The sequence below is a fragment of the Bos javanicus genome, chromosome 17 (assembly GCF_032452875.1).
Source record: "Bos javanicus breed banteng chromosome 17, ARS-OSU_banteng_1.0, whole genome shotgun sequence".
In the NCBI taxonomy this organism is placed as follows: Eukaryota; Metazoa; Chordata; class Mammalia; order Artiodactyla; family Bovidae; genus Bos; species Bos javanicus.
In genome coordinates, this window is record NC_083884.1 from 32,690,846 (window position 1) to 32,708,439 (window position 17,594).

A 17,594-nucleotide genomic window follows, 5' to 3' on the forward strand; every position below is an offset into this window, starting at 1 on the left:
AATGCTGGAGAGGGTGTGGAGAAAAGGGAACCCTCTTACACTGTTGGTGGGAATGCAAACTAGTACAGCCACTATGGAGAACAGTGTGGAGATTCCTTAAAAAACTGGAAATAGAACTGCCTTATGACCCAGCAATCCCACTGCTGGGCATACACACTGAGGAAACCAGAAGGGAAAGAGACACGTGTACCCCAGTGTTCATCGCAGCACTGTTTATAATAGCCAGGACATGGAAGCAACCTAGATGCCCATCAGCAGATGAATGGATAAGAAAGCTGTGGTACATATATACAATGGAGTATTACTCAGCCATTAAAAAGAATACATTTGAATCAGTCCTAATGAGGTGGATGAAACTGGAGCCTATTATACAGAGTGAAGTAAGCCAGAAAGAAAAACACCAATACAGTATACTAATGCATATATATGGAATTTAGAAAGATGGTAACAATAACCCTGTGTACGAGACAGCAAAAGAGACACTGATGTATAGAACAGTCTTATGGACTCTGTGGGAGAGGGAGAGGGAGGGAAGATTCGGGAGAATGGCATTGAAACATGTAAAATATCATGTATGAAACGAGATGCCAGTCCAGATTCGATGCACGATACTGGATGCTTGGGGCTAATGCACTGGGATGACCCAGAGGGATGTTACGGGGAGGGAGGAGGGAGGAGGGTTCAGGATGGGGAACACATGTATACCTGTGGCGGATTCATTATGATATTTGGCAAAACTAATACAATTATGTAAAGTTTAAAAATAAAATAAAATAAAAAAATAAAGGTCTTAAAATCTTTAAAAAAAAAACACTCTGAAGAAGAAAATGGAATAACTTGCCCTGTTAGATATGAAGACTTACACCAGAGCCATAGTATATATGGGGACATATGAAAGCATAGAAATACTCTTTCTTATAGAGTTTATGATAGAAGAAACAACACAACTTAGTGGAGAGTAGATGGACTATTTAATATACAGAGTGCTAAAACTGCATATACATATGGGAAAAAAATGGATGCCTAATTCCCACTGTGGATATATACATTAAAATGGAGGTAAAATAAAGAGTGTCTAAGGTAAAACGTCTAAAAAATTTAGTTGGGAACATAGGAAAATATCTTCAAGATCCTTGAGATAGAAAATAAATTCTTAAATAGAGATTTGACAATACAAATCATAGAACAATGATTAATATGACTACAATAAAATGAAGGATGTCTATGCATTATTGGACACAATAAAAAGAATATGAAGAAAAACCACATAAAGTTCTGGAGAAGATATCTGTGTTATGGGAGTGGCGAGCCATAGGACTGGAAAAGGTCAGTTTTCATTCCAATCCCAAAAAAAGGCAGTGCCAAAGAATGCTCAAACTACCACACAATTGCACTCATCTCACACGCTAGTAAAGTAATGCTCAAAATTCTCCAAGCCAGGCTTCAGCAATACATGAACCGTGAACTTCCAGATGTTCAAGCTGGGTTTAGAAAAGTCAGAGGAACCAGAGATCAAAATGCCAACATCACCTGGATCATCGAAAAAGCAAGCAACTTCCAGAAAAACATATATTTCTGCTTTATTGACTATGCCAAAGCCTTTGACTATGTGGATCACAATAAACTGTGGAAAATTCTGAAAGAGATGGGAATACCAGACCACCTGACCTGCCTCTTGAGAAACCTGTGTGCAGGTCAGGAAGCAACAGTTAGAACTTGGAACAACAGACTGGTTCCAAATAGGAAAAGGAGTACATCAAGGCTGTATACTGTCACCCTGCTTATTTAACTTGTATGCAGTGTACATCATGAGAAACACTGAGCTGGAAGAAGCACAAGCTGGAATCAAGGTTGCCGGGAGAAATATCAATAAACTCAGATATGCAGATGGAACCACCTTTGTGGCAGAAAGTGAAGTGGAACTAAAGAGCCTCTTGATGAAAGTGAAAGAGGAGAGTAGAAAAAGTTGGCTTAAAGCTCAACAGTCAGAAAAGATCAGGGCATCCAGTCCCATCACTTCATGGCAAATAGATGGGGAAACAGTGGAAACAGTGGCTGACTTTCTTTTTTGGGCTCCAAAATCACTGCAGATGGTGACTGCAGCCATGAAATTAAAAGATGCTTACTCCTTGGAAGGAAAGTTATGACCAACCTAGAGAGCATATTCAAAAGCAGAGACATTACTTTGCCAACAAAGGTCTACCTAGTCAAGGCTATGGCTTTTCCAGTAGTCATGTATGGATATGAGAGTTAGACTATAAATAAAGCTGAGCACCTAAGTATTGGTGCTTTTGAACTATGGTGTTGGAGAAGACTTTTGAGAGTCCCTTGGACTGCAAGGAGATCCAACCAGTCCCTCCTAAAGGAGATCAGTTCTGGGTGTTCATTGGAGGGACTGATGTTGAAGCTGAAACCCCAGTACTTTGGCCACCTGATATGAAGAACTGACTCCTTGGAAAAGACCCTGATGCTGGGAAAGATTGAAGGCGGGAGGAGAAGGGGATGACAGGGGATGAGATTGTTGGATGGCATCACCGACTCAATGGACATGAGTTTGGGTAAACTCTGGGTGTTGGTGATGGACAGGGAGGCTTGGTGTGCTGCAGTCCATGGGGTAGCAAAGAGTCACAAACAACTGAGCAACTGAACTGAACTGAATCTGCCTTATATATACCAATTAAGAATTAGTATTCATAAATTTAATTTACCAATGTATATCAGAGAATTAACCTAATTAAAAATGAATTAAGCCAGAATCAGTCATATTATAAGAAGAAACAAGGATCACCAAGTTACTGGTAGGAGTATAAATCAGTACAGCCACATTGCAAAATAGTTTGGCTTAACTTAACAAAGTTTGCTGTTTGTTTACATTATGTTCCAGAAATTCTACTCCAAAATAGAATTTTCTACTCAGAAAATTCTTGCACATATGTTTCCAGAAGATGTTTATAATAATATATAAAACATCATCTTTTTATTAGCAAAAACTGTTACCACCCCAAATGTATGTCAACAGTATAATGAGTAAATAAGTTATTATAGTGTTGCAACAAAGTTCTACAAAGCCCAACCACAGATATCCTGTTATTCATATTCAAAAAATAATAAAATATGAAACAGCAAAATCACAGAACAAACTATTTGTCTTTATATATAACACAAAATAGGGAAAGTAAACCACAAATTTTTCAGGGATATATATTTACATAACAAAATTAAAGAAAACTAGAGAAGGATTATTAAGTATCCAAGCTGATATTAACTATTAGGGAACTTGTTCAAAGGATGATATACTGTGCTTTCAAATACAAACTAAGTCAGTTAGTATTTCTATAATACTTTTTTTTCAGTTGTACATGTATTAGCATTTGGAGTAAGGTATATTTCATCAAAAATATATTTGATGCAACATATAGATGCATTTGTAATCTAAAGTGATGAGATTTGGTCTAATTTTCTCCCAGACAAGTATCAGTTGAAGTCATGAATTGTTTTTGACCACTCAATAAGGAATTGTTGGAAAATGTATTCTTTTGCAGATAGAAGTCACTCTTGGGAATTGAGTCATGAGCTACTGTCTCAGAGTTCTGATCTAGAAAGAACGTGTTTCCACAGTGACTGCACTCATATGTTCCTTGCCTTCATTCCATAACATGGTAAATGCAGGGAAGAATTACATTAACCCCCAGCCTCACCTAGATGTCGTGGTATACTTCTTTGTCTTTAGATCCATCCCCTCTTTTTAACCTCTCCTCTTTCTTCTCCAGACACTGATTTTGAAAATAAATCAATTCTGCTGCAGGCAGAGATCACCACAGTGTCTGAAGAATCATTTTACCTTTATGACCAGAGAATATGTGGGGATTTTCTCCCATTTAAGCTCAAGGAATTTCTTCTCTGATATCACAGAAAGAAGGTAGATGCTCAAGTAGCAAATAATTCTCTAGAAAATTTACTTTAAAAGGCAATACAGCCATTGTAAATTATCTGAAATACCGATAACAGTTCAGTTCAGTCACTAAGTCATGTCTGACTCTTTGCAACCCCATGGACTGCAGCACGCCAGGCCTCCCTGTCCATCACCAATTCCCGGAGTTCAACCAAAACCATGCCAATCAAGTCAGTGATGCCATCCAACCATCTCACCCTCTGTCATCCCCTTCTCCTCCTGCCCTCAATCTTTCCCTGCATCAGAGTCTTTCTCAGTGAGTCAACTCTTCGCATGTGGTAGCCAAAGTATTGGGGTTTCAGCTTCAAATCAGTCCTTCCAATAAACACCCAGGGCTGATCTCCTTTAGGATGGACTGGTTGGATCTCCTTGCAGTCCAAGGAACTCTCAAGAGTCTTCTCCAACACCACACTTCAAAAGCATTAATTATTCTGCACTAACCTTTCTTTATAGTCTAACTCTCATATACATACATGACTACTGAAAAAACCATAGCCTTGACTATATGGACCTTTGTTGGCAAAGTAATGTCTCTGCATTTGAATATGCTGTCTAGGTTGGTCATAACTTTCCTTCCAAGGAGTAAGCACCTTTTAATTTCATGGCTGCAATCACCATCTGCAGTGATTTTGGAGCCCAAAAAAAGAAAGTCAGCCACTGTTTCCCCATCTATTTGCCATGAAGTGATGGGACCGGATGCTCTGATCTTAGTTTTCTGAATGTTGAGCTTTAAGCCAATTTTTTCCACTCTCCTCTTTCACTTTCATCAAGAGGCTCTTAATTTATTCTTCACTTTCTGCCACAAAGGTGGTTCCATCTGCATATCTGAGTTTATTGATATTTCTCCTGGCAATCTTGTTTCCAGGTTGTGCTTCATCCATCCCAGGGTTTCTTATTATGTACTCTACATATAAGTTAATTAAGCACGCTGACAATATACAGCCTTGAGATACTCCTTTTCCTATTTGGAACCAGTCAGTTGTTCCATGTCCAGTTCTAACTGTTGCTTTCTGACCTAAATACAGGTTTCTCAAGAGGCAGGTCAGGTGGTCTGGTATCCCCATCTCTTTCAGAATTTTCCACAGTTTATTGTGATCCACATAGTCAAAGGCTTTGACAGTCAATACAGCAGAAATAGATGTTTTTCTGGAACTCTCTTGCTTTTTCGATGATCCAGCAGATGTTGGCAATTTGATCTCTGGTTCCTCTGACTTTTCTAAAACCAGCTTGAACATCTGGAAGTTCATGGTTCATGTATTGCTGAAGGCTGGCTTGGAGAATTTTGAGCATTACTTTAGTAGTGTGCGAGACGAGTGCAATTGTGCCGTAGTTTGAGCATTCTTTGGCATTGCCTTTCTTTGGGATTGGAATGAAAACTGACCTTTTCCAGTCCTGTGGCCACTGCTGAGCTTTCCAAATTTGCTGACATATTGAGTGCAGTACTTTCAGAACTGGCTTTGTTCATAGTGATGCTTTGACTTCCCATTCCAGGATGTCTGGCTCTAGGTGAGTGATCACACCATTGTGATTATCTGGGTCATGAAGATCTTTTTTGTACAGTTCGTCTGTGTATTCTTGCCACCTCTTCTTAATATCACCTGCTTCTGTTAGGTCCACACCATTTCTGTCCTTTATTGAGCCTATCTTTGCATGAAATATTCCCTTGGTATCTCTAATTTTCTTGAAGAGATCTCCAGTCTTTCCCATTCTATTGTTTTCCTCTATTTCTTTGCATTGATCGCTGAGGAAGGCTTTCTTATCTTTACTTGGTATTCTTTGGAACTCTGCAATCAAGTGGATATATCTTTCCTTTCTCCTTTGCTTTTCACTTCTTTTCTTTTCACAGCTATTTGTAAGGCCTTCTCAGACATCCAGTTTGCTTTTTTGTGTCTCTTTTTCTTGGGGATAGTCTTGATCCCTGTCGCCTGTACAATGTCATGAACCTCTGTCCATAGTTCATTAGGCACTCTGTCTATCAGCTCTAGGCCCTTAAATCTATTTCTCACTTCCACTGTGTAATCATAAGGGATTTGATTTAGGTCATACCTGAATGGTCTATTTGTTTTCCCCACTTTCTTCAATTTAAGCCTGAATTTGACAATAAAGAGTTCATGATCTGAGCCACAGTCAGCTCCCCGTCTTGTTTTTGCTGACTGAATAGAGCTTCTCCATCTTTGGCTGCAAAGAATATAATCAACCTGATTTCGGTGTTGGCCGTCTGGTAATGTCAATGTGTAGAGTCTTCTCTTGTGTTGTTGAAAGAGGGTGTTTGCTATGACCAGTGCATTCTCTTGGCAGAACTCTACTAGCCTTTGCACTGCTTCATTCTGTACTCCAAGGCCAAATTTGCCTGTTATTCCAGGTGTTTCTTGACTTCCTACTTTTGCATTCCAGTACCCTATAATGAAAAGGACATCTTTTTTGGGTGTTAGTTCTAAAAGGTCTGTAGGTCTTCATAGAACCACTCAACTTCAGCTTCTTCAGCATTACTGGTTGGGGCATAGACTTGGATTACCCTGATACTGAATGGTTTGCCTCTGAAACAAACAGAGATCAGTCTGTCGTTTTTGAGATTGCATGCTTGTACTGCATTTCAGACTCTTTTGTTGACGATGATGGCTACTCCATTTCTTCTAATGGATTCCTGCCCACAATAGTAGATATAATGGTCATCTGAGTTAAATTCACCCATTCCAGTCCAACTTAGTTTTCTGATTCCTCGAATGTCAACATTCACTCTTGCCATCTCCCGTTTGACCACTTCCAATTTGCCATGATTCATGGACCTAATATTACAGGTTCCTATGCAATATTGCTCTTTACAGTATCGGACCTTGCTTCTATCACCAGTCACATCGACAACTGGGTGTTGTTTTTGCTTTGGCTCCTTTTCTTCAGTAATTCTGGAGTTATTTCTCCACTGATCTCCAGTAACATATTGCGTACCTATCAATCTGGGGAGTTCATCTTTCAGTGTCCTATCTTTTTGCCTTTTCATACTGTTCATGGGGTTCTCAAGTTAAGAATACCTAAGTGGTTTGCCATTGCCTTCTCCAGTGGACCACATTCTGTCAGATTCTCCACCACAACTTGCCCGTCTTGGGTGGCCCCACACGGAATGGCTTAGTTTCATGTTAGATGCAATTTGGTCTTCCTAGCAAACTTCAAATATTAATACATAATATATTCAGACTGTTGAGGTAATTCAGCCCTCTAACTCTTAAGACATGATCATTTTTTAAATTAGGTAAAACAAGCAACCAAAACAAAACAACAGAAGTTAAAAGGTCCAGGTGTCTCCATCTCATTCAAGAACAAAGAGAAATGGAGTAAGAAGTGAAGTTTTCCCATCCAACATAACCATTCAACAAAGCCAAGAGCTACATGGAAGTAAGCTCTTAGATCCTCGCCTGGATAATATAGGTTGATTAGCAAAGTCTTTTTTTTAAATGCATGGCAAAGTGATTTCTTTTTCTCCTTTCTCTGCCCTACATTTCTCTTTTCCCCCTCTCTTTATCCTTATGGGAAAAAATAAATAAGGAAATGAGCCATTAACCTTCATAATCTTTCATCCCTTTGAACTTCCCTGGGCCTATCTCTAACTGCTACACCCAAGTAAAACAAATGTAATTGTTAGTTTTCCCAGCCACTCACATGTTACACATATATCAGCTAGAAGCAATTTGTAAGTTTCTAGTATCTATATCTCTATGAGATAACGTCTGTCAAACACACATCACAATCCCCTGGGATATTGGAGATACTCAGCCTCCATTAATCTTTTATTTTTTTGAAATTCTTGTTGTTATTCTTTTTGTATTCAGTCTAATAGCTTGAGGACTGTTAGCTCTGCTGATAAAGAATCAACCTGCAATGCAGGAGACCTGGGTTCAATCCCTGGGTTGGAAACATCCCCTGGAGAAGGGAACGGTTGCCCATTCCAGTATTCTGGCCTGGAGAATTCCATGGACAGTATAGTCCATGGGATGGCAAAGAGTCAGACACAACTGAGCAAATTTCAGTTCACTTCACAATAGCTTGAATATGTATCAGGGATTTGGTTTAGAAATTTATAAACCCCTAAACGGACTCTAAAGATAATATGATTGGAGTTTCTAATTATTATTCATAATTAAAAAAAAATAGGTCTCCCAAAAGATTCTCTTTTATTTGATGGGGTGAGATATATAATTTTTTTTTAATAAACAGAAACATTTACAACTAAAATAGGTCACTGCCACACACAAATCATTGAACTTGCTAAAATGTGTTCTGAAACCCCAGACTGGACGTCTGACCTATGTCTTTTCACAGGTGCTCTGAAAGCATAACAATAATAAAGTGGAAAGTGTGCCTCTTCCTTTTCAGCTCTCTTTGCTTAGCATTACATTGGTACTGGATTTACATCTCGCCTGTTATTTCTTTCAGGGGACAGAGGCAAAGTCAGTGCCAGGTGACTCTGTGGGTTTACATTGACTATGGAAGCTATTTTAGCTTGGGATCATTTTTCTAACAATTCACGGCAGTGACAGCAGGAAATTATCCCTACAGGAGAATCTAGCAATGCTGGGGAAGAAAAGAAAAAAAAAAATCTAGTTTTGGAGTCATGTGTTCCTTTTCCACAAATACTGAAGTCATTAACACGGATTACATAATGAATGAAAAACTTGTGACAACCAGTTGAGAAGATCTGCCCTGGTCATTAACAAGTGGAGGAAGTCTCCTCAGGTCTGCATGAGTAATTTGTAAGTGAGACAGTACCAAACGATATGCCTACCCCCCTAGCTTTTTTTTCTTTCTTTCTTTTTTTCTGTTTAATCCAAATGGCTGGAAATCCCTTGGTACAGGCATCAGTTTGGAAGTAGTTGTGGAATTTTACTTAAACTACACATAGTGAAGGATTGACCCTTTAGGTGTGAGACTTGGCAGCTGAGCTGCATGGAAAATACATAAGTAGTCAAAGAAGAAACCCAAACACGAGGGAGAGGTGGATGCCAATGTAGCCTTTCCATCTGTGGCAGTCCCTGCTGAGCGGGTGCTTAGGTTAGAAAACAAGGGAGCAAGCACGGGCTGCAGACTTGGTATACCAGCACACAGATGCTGTCATGCAGTCCCCACATGCGATGAGAGATCTTTTTTCTGTTAAAGTCTTGTCAGGGATAAAAGCTGATTCACAGTTCATATATTAAGTTCCTCCTATCTAAGCTTTGAAATAAATGCTGGAGCTAGAAATCAGAGCACTTCACATGACATTTCAGAATGGACCACCACCTTCTAAGTGGTATAATCACACTGCCTTCCAAATATAGGTATTCAATAAATATTTGTTGAATTAAGCTGAACTCCAAAACAAACAGTTCTGCAGTTATTATTCAGTCTAAGAACTACTTAGGCTTATTCCCAAGGATAATAAAAGGGAATACTTAAAAATTTTTCCTATACAGATGAGAATCATATGAGCAATTTAACTTTTAACAAGCTGAAAACCCGATAGTTTGGAAGTGGTAGCCTATTTTAAGTGTAGAATGTGGAGAAGTCCTAGAAATAAATTCCTTTTATATATTTGTTATTTTCTTTTTAATCTTAATACCATAATGATGGAGGAAAATCATGTCAATTGACATATTGACATGATTAAATCAAAGTTAAATGTTTAGAACTGTGTTATATAATGGAACATATAGAACACACTGGTAGGTACCTCTGGACATTTGCTATTGAGAAAAGATCAGGGGGAATGTCTGTCCTGTGACTATGTGTCCTTCCCTTTTCAGATATGGCTCTGAACTTGATTATAAAGAAGAAACCCATATATTTCCCTGTAACACACTGTTTCTCTCTGGTTATTGGACAAATATAAAATATTTCAGTCTATTACAAAGGGAACCTAGAAACTAATGCAGGCGGTAGAATACTATTTGGGAGGCAGTACAAGTTGGATTCTACTTTTTGTAATGTAGATTTAAAACTAAGCCTTTTCTGTTTATGAATTGTGTAACTTGACAGATTATCTTTCTGAGTGTTAGTTTCTGTGTTATATTAACCCATTATTAGAAACAAATCTAAAGCAACTTGCACTGCATCTAGTAGACTGTTGGTACTCAGTGGATACTAGTTACCTCCACTGCTTTCTCTTGTGACTTCCTAGGAGCGTTTTTCTTTCCCATTCATGATTGTCTCCAATTATTTTGCTACACAGGCAAATTGGTCATACCCTTTGTCCTATGAAAATGAGTAAAGAGCTTCAAGAGATTGCCCCAAAATAGTTAAGACAGAAAATCTGTAAAGTAACAACATGGAACCCAATCAGATATTGAAGATTTAATTCTAAGACTATAAAGATGAGAAAAGAGATACTGCAGAATTTTTGAAAGAAAGGAGAATATTTAATATTTTGGCTAGCCAGTATGGACATCCTGCTATCAGCATTGAAAGAAAATCAGATATTGATAGTGGTTGTTTTCCACTGATAGAATCTAGAGTAACCACTGACAAAGATTCTCTCTTTTTTCAAAATTGGGATATAATTGCTTTAAAATGTTATGTTAGTTTCTGCTGTACAGCCACGCGAATCATCTATATATATATACAAACGTCCCCTCCCTCTGGAGCCTCCCTCCCTTCCATCCCCTTCCACCCCTCTAGGTCATCACAGAGTACTGAGGGTGCTCAGTGCTATACCGCACCTTCTTGCTAAGAGAAAAACAAGTTGTATATCAATGCATATATATGGAATCTAGAAAAACGGTACTGATGAACCAATTTGCAAGAGACCAGACTTAACACACAGAGGGAAGGAGAGGGAGAGATGAACTGTGAGAGTAGTAGCACTGACATATATACCATTAGTTCAGTTCAGTTCAGTTGCTCAGTCATGTCCGACTCTTTGTGAACCACAGCATGCGAGGCCTCCCTGTCCATCACCAACTCCCAGAGTTCACCCAAATTCATGTCCATCGAGTCGGTGATGCCATCCAGCCATCTCATCCTCTGTCGTCCCCTTCTCCTCCTGCCCCCAATCCCTCCCAGCATCAGGGTCTTTTCCAATGAGTCAACTAAAAAAAAAAAAAAAAAGACTCCCTCTGATTGAACTCTTGCCAGGCTCTTCTCATCCTTTGCTTGGCTTGTACACTTGAACAAAACAGAAGCATTATTTCTAACAACTGAAGGCCACATCCCTAGTATAACCCTCTACCGCCCACCTCCCTCCCCCCCTCCCCCCAACCAATACCACCACTTTAAAATGTCTGAGAAAACAAGGCTGCGGAAAGAATTGACTGTTTGTCCCACCCAACACACCTGAAGATAAGAACCCCTGTCTCTGTGGAAGAAGAGCCTAACTTTAATAAGCATCAAAGACAAAACCAGACAGATTTCACAAGGCCCAACTTCCCACTTTCTATTTTTTTTTGGTAATGTTTTTCCTTCTCTGACTTTTCTGAGTTCCTGTTCATTCCCCTCTCTATGCTCCCATTCTCCCTTTGAAACTCTGAGTCCCTCTGTACAAATTGAAGTTGAATTCATATCAAGCTAGATTCTTTCCCCTATGACAATAGTATACTGCTGATTAAAATCCACCCTTATTTCTTTAACTAATGTTTGATTTTGTGTGATACCACATATACACCTGATATTATTAATCAAGAGCTTTGGTACTTTCCCCAGAAAAACTACTTATGATAGGATATTAAGGACAGAATATTTGTGTCTCCCCAAGATGGAGAAGACAATGGCACCCCACTCCAGTACTCTTGCCTGGAAAATCCCATTGACAGAGGAGCCTGGTAGGCTGCAGTCCATGGGGTTGCTAAGAGTCGGACACGACTGAGCGACTTCACTTTCACTTTTCACTTGCATGCATTGGAGAAGGAAATGGCAACCCACTCCAGTGTTCTTGCCTGGAGAATCCCAGGGATAGGGGAGCCTGGTGGGCTGCCATCTATGGGGTCGCACAGAGTTGGACACGACTGAAGCGACTTAGCAGCAAGATGAAATGATGAAATTTAATCTTCAATATGATGATATTTGGAGGTAGGGCCTTTGAGAGGTAGTTATATAATAAGGTGGAGCCCTCGTGAATAGGATCTGTGTCTGAATCTAGAAGAGGATTCTCAACAGAACCAGACCATCCTGGAAGCCTCATCTTGAATTCATAGCCTCCAAAACAGTGAGAAATACATTTTTCTTGCTGATAAACCATGCAGTCAGTGGTACTACATTATAGGAACTTCATGGGAAATAGATGGGCACAGTGGAAACAGTGTCAGACTTTATTTTTGGGGGCTCCAAAATCACTGCAGATGGTGACTGCAGCCATGAAATTAAAGACACTTACTCCTTGGAAGGAAAGTTATGAGCAACCTAGATAGCATATTCAAAAGCAGATACATTACTTTGCAAACAGAGATCTGTCTAGTCAAGGCTATGGTTTTTCCTGTGGTCATGTATGGATGTGAGAGTTGGACTGCCGAAGAATTGATGCTTTTGAACTGTGGTGTTAGAGAAGACTCTTGAGAGTCCCTTGAACTGCAAAGAGATCCAACCAGTTCAATCTAAAGGAGATCAGTCCTGGGTGTTCATTGGAAGGACTGATGCTAAAGCTGAAAATCCAATCCTTTGGCCACCTCACGTGAAGAGTTTACTCATTGGAAAAGACCCTGATTTGGGGAGGGATTGGGGGCAGGAGGAGAAGGGGATGACAGAGGATGAGATGGCTGGATGGCATCACCGACTCGATGGACATGAGTTTGGGTGAACTCCAGGAATTGGTGATGGACAGGGAGGCCTGGCGTGCTGCAATTCACGAGGTCACAGAGTCGGACACGACTGAGTGACTGAACTGAACTGAACTGAAAGTAAGACAAGAGAAACAAGATTTGTCAGTTCCATCACCTACTGATTTCTTTGTGCTATTTGCTGCCAGAATAAATCTGAAATATATCTTTTGTGACACTGAAGGAATTTGAGGATTCAGAAGTACAGATGGTGTTTACAACCCTTCTTAAAATTGGCACTTGTGACTTTAAAAGCAAATACATTTATATTGGGCATGAAATGCTGACTAGAAAAACTATGTTGGATTTGATCTTCTGTCTATAGGGCTGGAATGATGAGCTGCTTCTCTACAGAGGAAATTGAGCCCATCAGATGTGTTTACTAGGACTCTCCTCTTTCTGCTGTGTTCCTACCCCATTGTGCCATCATACATCTTTAATTTTCCTGCTAGATTTACCCTCTACTTGTGAACTTTACATCCTTTCCAAAGTCCTCCAAGACCTTGCTTAAAAGATACCTTTCATCTCAAATATTCGTCACTACACTGTCACTAAATTATATTTCTTAATCCATTTGTCTTTTTTTTTTTTTTCCTGCCACCAAAGATACTCTTTAAAAGATGGTCTCTTACAATACTCAGTTCCTAGTCATCACTAATCACACTGCTTTCGGGTGCCAATTTGAGAGATAATGTGCTACTTTGGAAAAAAGAAACAATGAAGATTTCCTAAGATGCTAACCTAGTCTATTTTAACTATCTTCCTATGTGGTCTTTCTGTAGTATCTGACAATGTTGGCAATCTTATAGTTTTCTTCTGTATTCTTGGCTTCTTAGAAACTATTCATATGTGTTTTCCTTTTATTTTTCTCCATGTTTTCAGTTGTTTTAAAATTTAACTTGAGTACCATATTAAATGGCATTATGAACACTATGAACGCTGAGGCAGAAAGAAGTTTGATACTATGAGGAGTTTAATGATAGCTTGATAATAGAATGATTTTGTATATCAGAGACAATCAACGTAATTGAAGTACAGAGAACAAGGAACTGGATTGTTGTATGTGTTTGTGTGTGTGTGTGTCTTAACAGAAATGTATTCTCTCACAGTTCTGGAGGCTAGGAGTTCAAAATTAAGGTGCTGGCAGGACTGTGCTGTCTCTGCAGGCTCTAAGGGCCAATCCGTTCCATATCTTTCTTTCAGCTTCTCATGTTTCCAGCAACTCTTTTTGTTCCCTCTTGTTATGGATACATTTTATATGACTGCATATACCTAGATACTGAGTTCAGGTATTATCATGTGCTGTGGTCTGAATGTCCCCTACCCACATGCATATGTAGAAAACCTCATATCTCATGTGATGGTATTAAGAGGTGGGCCAGATTCCACAGGTTAAGGGTTCAGTTCCACACCACTGAGCACCCTCCTCCCAGCTTCAGATGTCAGTTGCAAGTCCGGGTTTTCCTCTGTGCTTCTGTCTCACTGCAGTTTCCCATGACCCCCTCCTTGGACTCTAGACACCAGTTGCAAGTCTGGATTGTTACCTGTACGTTTGATTGACTGGCTCCAAAGCAGAGGTTGCCAGATCCCCCTCCTTGGGTTCCATAATTTGCTAGAGGCTCCCAGAACTTATAGAAACAGTAAAGCTTAATACAGTATTCTTATATCAAAAAATTAAGTGTAATTTATAAAGGTGAATATATATTTTGTTCTTTTTATACATAACAAAAATTACAAAGTAAATCAACTAATATATAAGTGCTAATAGTCATATCAAAATATTTCTTTATTCCGGTCAAGATAGGTAATTTAGTTTACTTTATTGAGGTAATTCCTATTTTCCACAAGACACCACACAATCTTAAGTAGCATTTTCAAATTTTATTAGTTTCAGAACAAAGCAATGCACAAATATACATCTTTGCAAAAAAAAATGTTGATTTCTCTAGTTTTCAGAGACTCAGCAGGTGTGAAGCATAAAAAATAACAGATGGAAAAGTCAAATAAAAAAAAAACTGGGAAATGTTGCAGATAATTCTACTTACTATAATAAAACATAGTGTTAAAAGGGTGGCCTGTTTATTTTTACTTTTCTCACTGAAATAATTTACATGGAATATAGCTCCTAGCATTTCCTGGGACCTAAGAATGAGAAATTATTCTTTCTATCTTGAATAAAATTCCATTCCACTTCACATAATTGTGATTGCCAATAGAACTGAATATTAAAAATATATACTTCATAATGAATAAATATTCATGCCCACAACTGAGTCATTTGACAAATGACTTTATTTTTAAAAATTTCAGCCTTACTGAAGTAAAAGACAAAATTGTAAGATATTTAAAACATACCTCCTGATGGTTAGCAAATGCCAACTTTTTTTTATATAAATGTAACTTTAAAAAAAGAGTATGCAGTGTAGTCGATTTACACTGTTGTGCTAAGTTCCACTGTCAGCAAGGTGACTCAGTTATACACACACACATGCATATATGTTCTTTTCCATTATGGTTTATCACAAGATATTGAATATAGTTCTCTGTGCTATAGAGTAGGACCTTGTTTTTTATCCATTCTGGATGTAACAGTTTGTTATCTGCTAATCCCAAACTCCCAGTCATCCCCTCTTCCATCCTCCTCCCCCTTGGAAACCACAAATCTAATCTGTGTGTCTGTAAGACTGTTTCTGTTTTACAGTAATGTTCATTTGTGTCATATTTTAGACCTCATTTAGAAGTGATACCATATGGTATTTGTCTTTCTCTTTCTGACGTACATTGCATCCAGGTAGCTGTAAATGGCATTCTTCCACTCTTTTTTATGGCCGAGTAATGCTTTTGTGTACATATAATAGCGCATCTTCTTTATTTATTTACCTGTCAATGGACATTTAGGTTGTTTCCATGTCTTGGCTAGTGTAAATAGTGCTTTAATGCAGGAGTCCATAGATCTTAATTTTGTCTGGATATATGTCCAGGATGGAATTGCTGCATCATTTGGCAACTTCAGTTTTTGGAGGAACCTTCATACTGTTTTCCATAGTGGTTGCACCAATTTACATTCCTACCAACAGTGTAAGAGGGTTCCCTTTTCTCCACACCCTCTCCAGCAAGCAAATGACATATTTAAATGTTATACCATCATCCCTATCTGTTTCTTTCCAAACACAGGTAAAGGGACATTTATAATAATGTTCACATTTGCTTAGCAAAAATTGGATAGTTTCATTGAAAATTTCTTAATTTAGCTAAATTATTTCCAATCACAATAATAAATGAATGAATTATTAATAAAATGCAATTCAATTTTTCACATAAACGTCCTTCTTAAGTTTATTTTGCCAATGGTACCACCACATTTCAATATATCTAGATTTGGAGCCTTAGAATTATAATTGCCCACTATTATATTTTGCTTCATCTACTCATGCTCCATATCATGTTGCTTTTTACTTGAAAATGACTCTTGGATTTATCTTTTTCTTCCCACTCCAGTTATCTTAACTTAGGTGCTTTTTTAAAAGACTTACACCTTTGTACGAGAATATCCTTCCAGTAGCCTCTTAATCCCGTTTCGCCTCAAGTAACTGACTCTTTACGCTTATTTCACAATTACATTTTTAAAGCTTTGATTATATAGCTTGGTTGAACACTTTACAAGGTGTGTTGGCTAACTCATTAATATTTTTCAAAATATACCCAATATCTTTGTTTCCAGATTTATTTCTTAGTATTTGCCCAATACAAATCACTAGACCATTCAGGTATGGCCTAAATCAAACCCCTTATGATTATACAGTGGAAGTGAGAAATAGATTTAAGGGCCTAGATCTGATAGAGTGCCTGATGAACTATGGAATGAAGTTCATGACACTGTACAGGAGACATGGATCAAGACCATCCCCATGGAAAAGAAATGCAAAAAAGCAAAATGGCTTTCTGGGGAGGCCTTACAAATAGCTGTGAAAAGAAGAGATGTGAAAAGCAAAGGAGAAACGGAAAGACATAAGCATCTGAATGCAGAGTTCCAAAGAATAGCAAGAAGACATAAGAAAGCCTTCTTCAGCGATCAATGCAAAGAAATAGAGGAAAACAACAGAATGGGAAAGACTAGAGATCTCTTCAAGAAAATTAGAGATACCAAGGGAACATTTCATGCAAAGATGGGCACAATAGAGGACAGAAATGGTATGGACCTAAAAGAAGCAGAAGATATTAAGAAGAGGTGGCAAGAATATACAGAAGAACTGTACAAAATAGATCTTCATGACCCAGATAATCACGATGGTGTGATCACTCACCTAGAGCCAGACATCCTGGAATGTGAAGTCAAGTGGGTCTTAGAAAGCATCACTATGAACAAAGCTAGTGGAGGTGATGGAATTCCAGTTGAGCTATTTCAAATCCTGAAAGATGACGCTGTGAAAGTGCTGCACTCAATATGCCAGCAAATTTGGAAAACTCAGCGTGGCCACAGGACTGGAAAAGGTCAGTTTTCATTCCAGTCCCAAAGAAAGGCAATGCCAAAGAATGCTCAAACTACCGCACAGTTGCACTCATCTCACATGCTAGTAAAGTAATGCTCAAAATTCTCCAAGCCAGGCTTCAGCAATATGTGAACCGTGAACTTCCTGATGTTCAAGCTGGTTTTAGAAAAGGCAGAGGAACCAGAGATCAAACTGCCAACATCCACCGGATCATGGAAAAAGCAAGAGAGTTCCAGAAAAACATCTATTTCTGCTTTATTGACTATGCCAAAGCCTTTGACTGTGTGGATCACAATAAACTGTGGAAAATTCTGAAAGAGATGGGAATACCAGACCATCTGATCTGCCTTTTGAGAAATTTGTATGCAGGTCAGGAAG